The sequence below is a fragment of the Etheostoma cragini genome, chromosome 19, assembly GCF_013103735.1.
Source record: "Etheostoma cragini isolate CJK2018 chromosome 19, CSU_Ecrag_1.0, whole genome shotgun sequence".
NCBI classification, from domain to species: domain Eukaryota; kingdom Metazoa; phylum Chordata; class Actinopteri; order Perciformes; family Percidae; genus Etheostoma; species Etheostoma cragini.
In genome coordinates this window covers 10,977,528-10,989,670 of record NC_048425.1, presented here as the reverse complement: position 1 = coordinate 10,989,670, position 12,143 = coordinate 10,977,528, and the positions used below count along the sequence as shown (strand labels likewise).

The window sequence follows — 12,143 nt, the reverse complement described above, 5'->3', positions numbered from 1 at the left end:
CCCGAGTCAGGCAGCGTGCGCGTCTTTGTTTGTGTGTGGGTGAACCATCTCTGGCTGGTCTGACGCTGAGAGCCTAATTAGTAGTGTCATACAGAATCTGGTGACAAGATGCAACCCAACTGCCGCAGGACAAACAAACACACACACACACACACACACTACTGTATGTCCTTCATGGGGACATTGAATCCCTCGTTGCAGGACAAGAATTGTCACACCCCAGGCGCCTCCTTTTTTTAATGTCAAGGACTAAAATGCATTTGCTGCATGGCCAGTTTACATTCAGTTCATTTGGAGCCAGTCATGTTTCAGCTGCACAATATTCATACAGGGAAGACTGCCTGTACTCGGACTGTTTTGGTTCTTTACATTTTAACATGTCTCACAAATATGCATTGTACCCTATAAAGAATAGTGTGCCGCTCAGCTACTGTTCCTGTAATTTGAGTGCTTTGGGGGCTTTAAACAGGAAGTATAGTGCCTCCATAGAGTCTTTTACTTTACATTTGTCAAATTGGCATCATTTAAAGTTTGCTGAATTAGCCATTGGCACTTCCTGCTTGCAGTGTCCCCATGGATGTGCAGACAAGTGTAACAGTATTTCTTTGAAATTGAAAACAACTTAAAAAGTTGATGGTTATGGAGCATCTTCATTCTGTGAGTCCAAGGGGATTTATGGATTATTTTTTTTTTCCGATGGACATCCTGCACCCCATGTGCACAGGCTCGTCTCATAGTTTGAAAACCTCGGCTCTACAGCCAGCCGCCAGTTATCTCAGCATATAGCCTGGCTCTGTCCATGGAACACAATCTACCTGCAGGCAAAGCTCAGTAAGGAACAGAAACTATCATGTTTGGTTTATCCATGGATAATCCCATTTTTGTGCAAATCCAAGATAACTAGCTGCTGACTGGAGCTTTATATTCATCGTACAGACACGAGAGAGGTATGGGAAGGATTATTCTAGAGTAGGGATCAACCAATACTGTTTTTTTAAGGCGGATACCGATTATTAGTAGTTAATGTAAATGTAAATGGATGGTTGTTATAAAGTGCTTTTTTAGACTACTCAAAGCGCTTTTACATAGTTCACACACAGTGGGGTAGTGACACAGAGCTGTAGTGGAGCCAAAGTAGGGCACTTTTTAATGAATTAACTTTATCTGTTATCAGGCCAATACGGGGCAGATACAGTTAATGTGCTAACTGCCATAAAACGGCCTGATGATCAGGTCCATCCCTATTCTAGAGATGAAACAATTAAGCCGTTAGTCACCAACTACTTCTATGACTTCTATTCTAACTACTATTTTGGCATTTTTTTATGAAACAAGTTAACATTTTCTGACTCCAGCTTCTTAAATGTGAAGATTTTCTGGTGTCTTTTCTCCTCTGTGACAGTAAAGTGAATACTGAGTTGTGGACAAAACAAGACAAGACGCGGACGTTTGAGGACTTTGTCTTGGGCTTTGGGAAACACTGATTGGCAATTTTCACATTTTTTTTGACATTTTATAAGGCATATATATGACATACATCGATCGATCAAGACAGTAATAAACATATTAATTGATAGTGAAAATAATCACCAATTTCCGCCCTACATTAGTCACATTTTTGCTTTTTTTAGATGTCAAACAATCACTAGAGCTCAAAAACAGTACGGATCCCTTTCAAAGTATTTTTTATGACTCCTGTATGGCTCTCCCAAGTCTATACTAACATTTTTAAACTCATCCATAGAAATCCATTTAGTTCAAAATTCCAACAGTTGAAGCTGAAGTTGAATTTTGTTACTTGGGGCTACTGTCAGAAAAATCTGGCGGAGTAGAGTCATTTAATCACAAACACTGCTCCCAATTAAAGAGAGGATCACACTACATCACTTCAACAACTCTATTTGATGTCACATATCACAGTCTCCAGTTTTACATGACAGGGGGAAGTGTTAGTTAGGGAGATGACTTTAAGAGAGAGAGACAGAGGTACATACATATCTTGTGAGAGAGAGAGAGAGAGAGAGAGGAGAGGCTCTCTAGTTTTACATGACAGGGGGATACATGTTAGTTAGGGATATGACCTGTAGAAATAGGGGCTTGTGATTCCCTCATTTGGGAGCTGAGGTTGAGCGAGAAGGGTAACAGTCAGAGCAGATAAAAGGCGAGGCACAATTTGCTTCTATTTACGTTTAGTTTCTCTTGCTCTCTCTCTCTGAGAGGTACATACATATCGTGAGTGAGGTACATACATATCTTGAGAGAGAGAGAGACAGAGGTACATAAATATCTAGAGAGGGAGAGAGAGATAGAGGTACATACATATTTTGAGAGAGAGAGAGGTACATACATATCGAGAGAGAGAGAGAGATGTACATACATTTCTAGAGAGAGCTAGAGAGAGGGGTACCTAGATATCTTGTGAGATAGAAGTACATACACATCTCTTGAGAGAGAAGTACATACACATCTCTTGAGAGAGAGAGAGAGAGAGAGAGAGAGAGAGAGAGAGGCGTACACACAACGCAAGAGCCTGATTAGCATTATGCCCCATGTTCCACTGCTGTGACTTGAAGAGAGAGAGAGAGAGAGAGAGAGAGGGAGAGAGAGAGAGAGGGAGCATTAGACGAAATAAGACAGAGAGAGAGATAGAGGGAGAGCATTAGACGAAATAAGACAGAGAGAGAGAGAGAGAGAGAGAGAGAGAGATGAAGGATGAAGGATGAAGAGGTGCTGTCTCAGCATTGTGCCAAAGGTAGGAGACAAAGAGAGGAGGAAGGAGGTGAGAAGTCTTCACTCCATATGTTTAAAGATGAATGAGAGGAGAGAAGTGTGTGGGAAGACGGAGGCAATTAAGCTTGGAGACGGTAAAGTGTTCTTTTCTCCTCCTCTCATTGTATAAAGGCCCCTGCACGCCTTCTGATTGTACACCGCCACTGAGGAAAAATTGACAATCATGAGAGAAACAACACAGCCTACACCTTCCAGACCGACCTGGTTGTTCCCAAAGATATAAATCTAAACAAGTCACAAATGTATGTTTTCATTTTTATGTTTTTTAAATGTCTAATTTCCTAAAACAGCTGGTCACTGTAGTAGCAAAGACGATTTTCAGGTGCGGCTCAACATACATTTGGTGCTCTAGTAAGTACTCACACACTGCAGGATGTAAGGGCCAAATAATATACAGCGGGTGTTCATGTTAATTAAGGAACACGTCGCTCAGTGCAGCAGTGTGTCTCATTGGTGTGTTTTAATTGGTTTTGGAAAACTATGGAGCAACCTTACCTTTTAACAAATGCATTTATTCTGCCTAGTATTTCATATTACAGAATAAGAAAGAAAAATGATTGTAAATAAGTGGATAATAACGTCATTTAAACTTCATATGATGTTACATTGCAATGTAACAATACAACTGATTTCTGTCTAAACGCCTTTGTCAGCCAGAAACACTGTCCAGTCTGAGCCCTTCACCAAGATATTACATCTAATTTCCTGATGATGTCCGGATGTTTAAAACCGCCGTACGTAGATCTGTGAAGTGTTTCTTATAATAATGCAAAAGCAAATTGATTTGTCCTCTTTTCTATCAGTGACTCTGGATGCGATCCAAGGGAATTGGGCGAAGAGTTCCTCTGGCTTGTTTAAATTCGTCAAGTCATTGTCGATTCACCCTTGCCTCCAGCTTATTACCCATCTGCTTCAACACACACCGACTCTTCTTGTTCATGAGAAACCCACCTGATTTTGTGCGTGTGTGTGTGCATGCGTGTGTGTGTGTGTAGCGGGGAGACAGAAATTGGTCATTAACTAATGCACGGTGGGAGAGCGTGTCCACCGCTGCCGGCCTCGCCGTGGTCAGAGGTCACTGACGCAAAAGCACACAAGCCCCTCGCAGGTCCGCCTCTGCCTCATCCATCTCTGTCAGAGACTCAGCCATCAGCGCACACACACACGCAGTACACACACTCATACACACACAAGTATAGAGACACACATAGGTGGAGGTTCTCAGGTGGATACGTGCACATACACAGCTACACATTGACATGCATTGCCTAAGCGCGCACACACACACACACGCACACACACACACACACACACATACACACACACACGCAGATGGAGAAAGCTCAAAGCATCTGGTGTCACTTTCACATGAATTTAGTTTGCTCTCCCAGGGGAGATGATTGAGAAAGAGAATGACAGCAGCAGGTGTCATGGCCCATTTTTGTGTGTGTGTGTGTGTGTGTGTGATTCTGGATGTTCTGATGCTTCTAAAGATCTAAACAGTAACAGGATCTTTAGCTGCACACACAACACACACACAGTGATGAACTTCCATATAACCTACAGTACCTGTAACTGGTCAGTACATCTGTGGTCAGTGCTGATTCCGTGAATCTTGAAATATCAAGCGTCAAACATGATCACATTTTGGATTTGAAGGATACAATTTTTTTTTTATCGGTTTTGAACACAGATTTGTTATTTCTGTATGAACTTCTATTTTTTTGTCTGTCATTATAAGCTTATTTTATTTAATTTTAAATCCGAATAGAAAGAGCAAATACAAGGAAAACCTGCCTCTGGTTTGAAGTGTAAAACAAACCCCATCTGGGAGAAAATGGATAATGCAGTTTAGTCGTATGGGTGTGTTCTCTTTTAAGGAGGCAGGGTTGGATCAAAAGGATTTATCTTATGCAAATTCAAGTTAAACAGTAACACTTTTTTGTTTTGTTTACAGTAAACAGTCAGGGTTCAGTCAGGGATCATTTACAACAAAACATGCCAGAATGAAATCCTGCTTGCAATACCGTGAAAACAGTGCCAGGCATGCCAAACACTTAAATAAGCACTTCAATATTTAATGGAAGATAAATCTCTTTCAAGCATGAGAGCCGAGTTCACTACGCGGTGAAAACAAAATACTTTCACCCAGGAAAACGCTTGACTGTTCCTCGGGAATGTCTTACTCCAAACCAGGATCTTTTTCCTGAGCTTAACGAGTCGTTTTGGTGCCTAAACTTAACTGTGGCCTTGACCAACTGCCAAGCTTTGCTCATTTGCAAGCCATGATGTCTCTCTTTTCTCAGAGGTGGGTCAAATTCTCCGAGCGGGCAAAGCAGAGAAGGGAGGGTAACCTTTTCCCCTTATGATGACATTAAGGGAAGATTCCAGATCGGCCCATCTGAGCTTTCTTTTTCTCAAAGGCAGAGCAGGATACCCTGAGCTCGGTATACACCTATCTCCATTTCTAGCCACTGGTAGAACATAGACAGGCTGGGGGGGACGCATAGTAATGTTAAAAATCTCAAAGTGAAATGATCATGCCATGGGACCTTTACAATACTTCTATAGTAGTCTATTGGGGAAGTAGCATTGATCACTTTGAGGGGGGGGGGGTTCACTTTGATTGGATGAAAATAATTCATCAGTTATGTATGTTAACCCGACGGGACAATTCCACGCCTCTCTTACATTTACAAAGTAAATTACATGGCTATTGTTTCACAGTACTGTCCAGGGTCTAAAATTAACACTCTCCAAATGTGGGGGTGGTCCAAACACTGGCGCACACACCAGACATTAGCCACCACCTTCTGTTTACTGATAGCTAGTTTTTACTCAGGCTAATTAATTAGCTAGTAAGTTGCATTTTTTGGCAGCCGGCCTTCAAAAAAAAGCGCAGGAAACGGAGTCTCAGCTCACCTGTCCGGAGGCTCTGACTCCCTTTCTGCACTCCGTGTCCGTGGCCAGCTCTGGGCTTGTACCGGTGTTGGTGTTTTGGACATTGTTGGAAACATGCGGCCACTTTTCATGAAACTGCTTGTGGGACTGACCCAAGTCCACAGCGGCCTGCGGCGTGTACGTCCGAGCCTGTCTCCAGCGTCTCCAGCGCCTCCACCTGCAGGTTGTCAGCTGTGTGTCTGGTATACTCTCGGACGGCTGATTTAACTCGCCGGTCCTCATCAATATAATTTCACGTGTTCACGTAGCTCTCCACAAACAGAAAAGCTTAAAACGCAACGTGATCTGGAAGGAAAACTCTGGGAGTTATTAAGTGTCGCGCTTTTGGTTTCATATCGTTTCAGACCTAATAGATATGCACTGTAATTGCTGATCCCAAATCCAGCTGGAATACCAACTTTTAAGTGAGGGTGTGAAGCATTAAAGTTTTAGGACTAAAAAGTCGGTATTTTAGCAAATTCGACACTTTGAGCCAATTAATTACATCAGAGTTGTAAACTTTGAGAATTTGGCCAATTTGTGTCTTTTTTTTAGCATTTCTTTCACATTTTCATGCCCTGTATTTATTTCCTCCGCTTGTGCGTCGCTGTGAGTTATGGCGTAATATGCTTTAAGTGTCATCTAGAGAGTGTCTATAGACATCGAATTGGCTTGTATTTGCCTCTAATGGCTCTTAAGGGAATATTCCTATTTATCTCTGTACAGGTCAGCACTTAGCAGGAAGAGAGGAAATATAGCGTGGCTTTAAAAAGCTCCGAGATGTAAGGTGTCGTTAAGAGGAAGAAGGAAGAAGAGAGCGATGAACCGAGAGAGTGTGCATAAAGGAGAAACAAAGGAACAGTGCTTTTTCTCAAAAGAAACAGAGAGATGTTGGTGATGAAGAGAGAAGTGTGTGGGTGGAAAGTTTAGTTCCTGGCCATTGACTCTTTTCAATGATACAACACCAGGGCCATTGGTGATTGATGTCTCCGCTCGCCTCCCTCCCTCTCTCACACTCTCTCTCTCTTTCTCTCTCTCTCTCTCTCTCTCTCTTTCCAAATTTTGCTCTACAGATCGCCTTCATTCCTCTGTCTCCCCTGTCCCCCTTACTTTCTTTTGCCTTCCCTTCTTTCCTCTTCCACCTTATTCAATCTCTCTTCCCCTTTAACTCCCTTTTACCTTCCTTACTCCCTGAGTTCCCCGTCCTTTTGTCCCTCTCTCTCTTATTTTATTCTTTTGCTTCCTCTTCCTCCTTCCTTACTTCCTTCTTATGCCCTTCACTACTGTTTCCCTCCTAGTGTCCTTCTTCCACCAACGCTCCACCTATCCAGCCTCCCAATTCTTTCCCTCCCATGTCCTCCCCTTCCTCTTTTCCACATTGATTTCCTAACTACCTCTTTCCCTCTCTCGTTCTTTCTTTCTCTCTCCCTTTACATCTCTTTGTCCTTCCTCCCGCCCCCAAAGGTGATATCGGGCCCTGGCCTGGATCCACGCTGGGTGGGCGGGGTCTCCCAGCTGATCGTTAGTGTAATTAGAATCAGTGAAGATGGGTCCTGGGATACTGAAAACCTCTGACTCACTCAGCTCTTTATCTCTGTCTTTTCCTCCTCCCATCAGGCCTCTGCAGTGTTCTATTACACCACATGCCAGGCCTTTCCTTAACATTATAAGTTTTAGGCACGGCACCTGAGCCGTTTTGTGCAACACCTAGGATTGTGTCGACGATGTCGTCGTCTATCGTTGTCCCGCATCACGATGGAGAGCCACCATTGTGATGCCCCCCCCCCTCATGCTCTGCGCCTCGGCTTGGACACAGCGGTCTCTTGTGAGAGAGAAAGGCGTTAGCATGGAATGCTATCACACCGATAGCAGCATAACAGTAGGCTAATTCACAAGGGTGAGCGCTTTGGAGGAAGGTCTGGCAATGCGAGACTAGTCCAATATGGACATGGTTCCTAGTTATTCTAGTCCAGACTAACCTGCTAGTGAGCCCTGGGGCAAAATTGAGCTACAGCGTCCCCCATTAAGCCCTAAACCTTCCACTCTGTGCGTTGTATACAGGGTTTCTGTGCTAGAGAACTGCATGGCCCCATGATTTGCTGTGTGGTAATTTTAAATTAAAACACATGGATTTGGAATATGCACAGAATCCAAATAATTAAAGGCTTAAAACTAGATCTTGAGATATGTAACGAAGTAAGACCACCCTTTTGGCCCTTATCGTGTCCGCTGACATAGTGCTTTGGCGAGGTATATTCTCAAATGTTGATTTAACCAGTTTAAACCAGTTGACACAGTTTGCTAACATCATCTTTCTGCGTTGTGCAGCCTCTGGGCTTTGCTGTCATATTTGGCCACATGACTGGCCTCAGTCTGTAAAAAATGCCAACTTCCACAAACAGTTTTACTTTGGACGACTTGTATGTTGTAACGCTGGATCTTTTTGTACTTCAGGAGCAGGACCCGTGAGTTCTTTGTACAAGTGTCTCTCTTACATTTCCTTTTTGACACTTGCGCTCTCTCCCGTCCTCATTTTTCTGTCTCCCTGTGTCTGATCTAAAGCTGTTTTTTCTCATGTTTTCATTCCTTTGGTTTACTCTCTTACCCACCTCTCCCTCTCAGATCCAGGCTAGGACTGTCTCACCGGGCCCCTCTCTTTCGCCGTCAGCCATTCCTTTGCTTCTTCTCTCTCTTGGTACCCACATCCCTCTCTGTTTGCCTATTATAAACACAACCCCCCTCCCCAAGGCTATCTTTCGTCTAGCATTTCCAAAGTGTCGTCTCCTTTCTTGATTTATGCTCTCCATCTTTGTCTCACTCTTGTTCCTTCTCATCCCATTTTCAATCTGGTTCTTTATCCCCTTTCCTTATCTTCCTCTCCGTACACACTCCCTCTCTCACTTCTGAGACAGCCGCTTTTGTCTCTGTCCCTCTCTGACTTAATCAGGAGGCCAATTATTTAAACTTTAAATCAGTAGGCTTTAGAGCACGGACAGAATACTTTGCCCGTCGCTTTTCTTAATTAATCCACAACGTCTCACTCCTGAAATATGTGTCAGTTGTTTCACTTATTGTTTATACTGGTTTCTTGTTCCTGATGAACATCTTTCCCAGTGTCTGCTCATGGGCCAATGTGTGCCGGTCATCACTGTAATTACTGTGGTTTTCAGACCAGAATCCATTAAAAATATGTTTTAGATGGTTTTAGATAACATGGCTTACCTGTTGGCTTCTTTTCATCCTGTCTGAGCATCTAGTTCAGCATAGCCATGACACCATGATCCCAGATCTGAGCACTTAACCAACAGTTATATAGTTAAAGTAAAATAAAGTTACTCATTAAAAAAAGAAATTGGAACGGAATGTTCTGAACATAATTGGAGCCAAATTATTAATGTTCTGTCAGTTGGCAATATCCTGACAGTTATGTAATCTATTGCTTTTACGTCATTGCTGCATTTAGGACTAGATTTACTAAATGTTATTTAAATAAGGCTTTGCCCTTTCCTAAATGTAATTGCTTTACATGCATCACATTTTTACACTCTGTTTTATGTTCATGGCTTCAAAGTTTCCCATAATGTCATAAAAGTGGCTGGAATATAATAGGAAAGCAGCCATTAGGGATCAGAGCGTGTAGTTTTATAATGTGGTAATTGGAACCCCATAACATGTAGACAATATTCCTACAGCCAGAGCCTTATACAGGCAGCTCTCTTCTTCTCTGCTCTGTTGTCTGTAGCTGCTGTGTGTGTGTGTGTGTGTGGTGGCATTGATCTCTTTTCTGGAATACAGGCTCAGACACATCTGAATTAGATTCTTTCATAAATGTCAACTTGATCCTCTCTTTCCAAGCACGTCATGTTCTCCTCCACTTTAGCCCCTCCCAGAGCCAGGAAGTGTAACGGGCCAGTCACAAGGCTGTCAGTCAAGTGCACAGTTCTTGTAATTTTGTGAAATTTCAATTGGTAATCTTAGTTACAACCAAAAAGACATATCTAACCTTGGAGTTGGGTCAAGTTTCAGCAGGACTGTACTTCATCACTGTTGGTTTTCCTAAAAGCTAAAGTTGGACATGAGAGGGAGAGAGACACAGATGGAGTGAGAGAGAGATGAAGTGGGATGGAGATGGAACGGGAAAGAAGGAGAAGCAGTTTGTTTTGAAGGCGTCCCCGCCCCTTCTTCTCTCTTTGTCCTATGAGGGATGAGGCTGCTGGTGGTTTGGAGATGATTGATGGTCCTTGTAAATATGGCCATTAGGCTGCCATATAGGCTCTCCCTGCCTTTATATCCATTATTCATTGTCAACTGGGGCCACTGCGAGCCCCTAATTTTATGCAATTTAGCTGCGCACTTAATGTGAAAAGTGAAATATGAGAATACATGTGGAGCCTCTTCATCCTGAATCAGGATGTTTTTGAGCTATTAGAGAAGAGTGTAAATGCAAAAAATGCAAAAAAACAACAAACACTTCATTGTGGTAGGAAAACAACTACATACCACACTCCACTTGTTCTCATTTCAATACATGATGTGTTATTGCTTCGGTGGCCGCCGTTGAGCGCTGTGGATGCAATAAATGCTGGGAGATGAAATACTAGCAGTTGTAAAATCCATATGTCCATGGATTAATAGCTTCAGGGGCCCATGCTGGCTGTGAGAAAGACAATATTAGAGTCAGTGGGGAGTAACAAGCTTATTAACTCCGGAGAAAGCGGAGAAGTGTTTCTGGGTCCAGTGTGCTGAGGCATGGCATGTTAAAGTAGCAGCAACCAAGCAGGAATTTGCCCACAGTGCTGAGAAGAATACTGAAATGACCTTTGTCCACTGGCTGAGGAAGGAACAGAGATGATGCGAGCTTGAAGATGATTTGTAGGCACAACAACAAGTGCACAATAGGGCGGCAAAAATAATTTCAATATGGACTAGTGCTTCATCCAAATTGCTTGATTGACTGTCTGGCAGACAGACAGACAGACAATCACCCTATAATGCGCAATCTCCTTCAGTCTGTTCTACTGGTACCCCGTGTGGGCAGCATATACAACACATAAGTAACACAAACACACACAGCAGTAACTGCTGGGAAGCTTCACTTTTGGAGGATACGGTAGAAGGTACAAAACTCTGACCCGTCTCCAGACCAAAGACCTGTATATGCGTCCTGATGGGAGCAGTGTGGAGAAGGGGTAAACGCAAAATACGTGTCAAACTATTCTGAATAAAGTAAGGTTGGTGCTACAGAGATGTCCATACTCACTTAAAAAAAAGATCTTTGTTTGGTACAGATTCTCGCAAAAATGACACTTAAATCATTTAACTTTTTTTTTTTAATTTTAAAATGATTTCAATTAAAATGACATAATGATACAAAAATGATCTAATATCGTGATTAGCATTATCAGTTAAAATAATCGCAATTAAATATTTTCCTTATATCGTGCAGTCCTGGTGCACTGTACTAAGTGTGTGCATTCAGATGCCTGCATGTTCTGTTGTTACACAAGCAGAGCTGCATAGATCAATTGATTAATCCAACTGTTGTTTTCTATTAAATTACCCCCAACTATTTTGATAATCGATTAATAGGTTATTAATAGGTTAAAAGAAAAGTAATTTTCTTTTCCCCTTTGTGACAGTAAACTGAATATCGTTGAGTTTTCTCCATTTTCTGATATTTTATAGACCAAACAACTAATCAATTAATCGACAATACAATCGCCAGATTAATCAACAGTGAAAATAATGGTTAGTTGCAGCACTAGGTGGTAGTACAGTGACAACAGTGCCGACACAGACCAGACAGATTTCACTCTTTCACTGCATGAACAGCATGCAACTGTATATTGCTTCCGCTCCGCTGCTTGGCCTCAAGGAGCAATTACTTGAAAAAGTCAACTGTGCTTTGTTTCCACCTGTCAGGCAGCACAAAGGACAGTCTGTCAGCCAGATGACTGAAAGTTTTGTGTTATAACATGCCTATTCAATTCAGCTTGATGGCTAAAGAATGGAAGGAAACTATCTCTGCAGCACTCACGGATGTAACAGTGCATCGTGAATCGGTTCAAAATCAATATAAATGTGTAAAGGTTACAACTGCTTGAGATAAAAAAAAAAAAGAATCACGTTGCCTATGGCGTAATGTACTTTTGATTGAATTTTTCTGACATCAGACACCACATTGATGTCACCTTGTCAGTTTTGGAAGTGCTTAGTTTGATACGCAGTTTTATAGGAACGTAGCACGAATTTTCGACATTGATATCATACTCAATCATGTCAATTTAATGGTAGGAATCCAACATCGTCTTTGAGATAAATATTTGATCAATTGTGCAGCTCTGATCCACACTAGCTTTGTTGTCTATAAATGCATGAGTACTGTAGATGTCCCGGCCATTTTGTTGCCGCTT

The 12,143-nt window shown here is 42.2% G+C and overlaps 1 protein-coding gene and 1 long non-coding RNA gene across 2 annotated transcripts in view; one reads left to right on the top strand and one right to left on the bottom strand.

Moving 5' to 3' along the window:
* Window positions 1-12,143, top strand: part of fgf11a (fibroblast growth factor 11a) — a 100,823-nt gene that overhangs the window by 30,377 nt on the left and 58,303 nt on the right. The gene's annotated exons all lie outside the window — the stretch shown is intronic.
* The window catches only part of LOC117934912, a 13,254-nt gene that overhangs the window by 494 nt on the left and 617 nt on the right, over window positions 1-12,143 (bottom strand). Inside the window, exon 2 of the long non-coding RNA XR_004654613.1 lies at window positions 1,115-1,118. This is a non-coding gene — a long non-coding RNA (uncharacterized LOC117934912). The remainder of the gene's footprint in view (window positions 1-1,114; window positions 1,119-12,143) is intronic.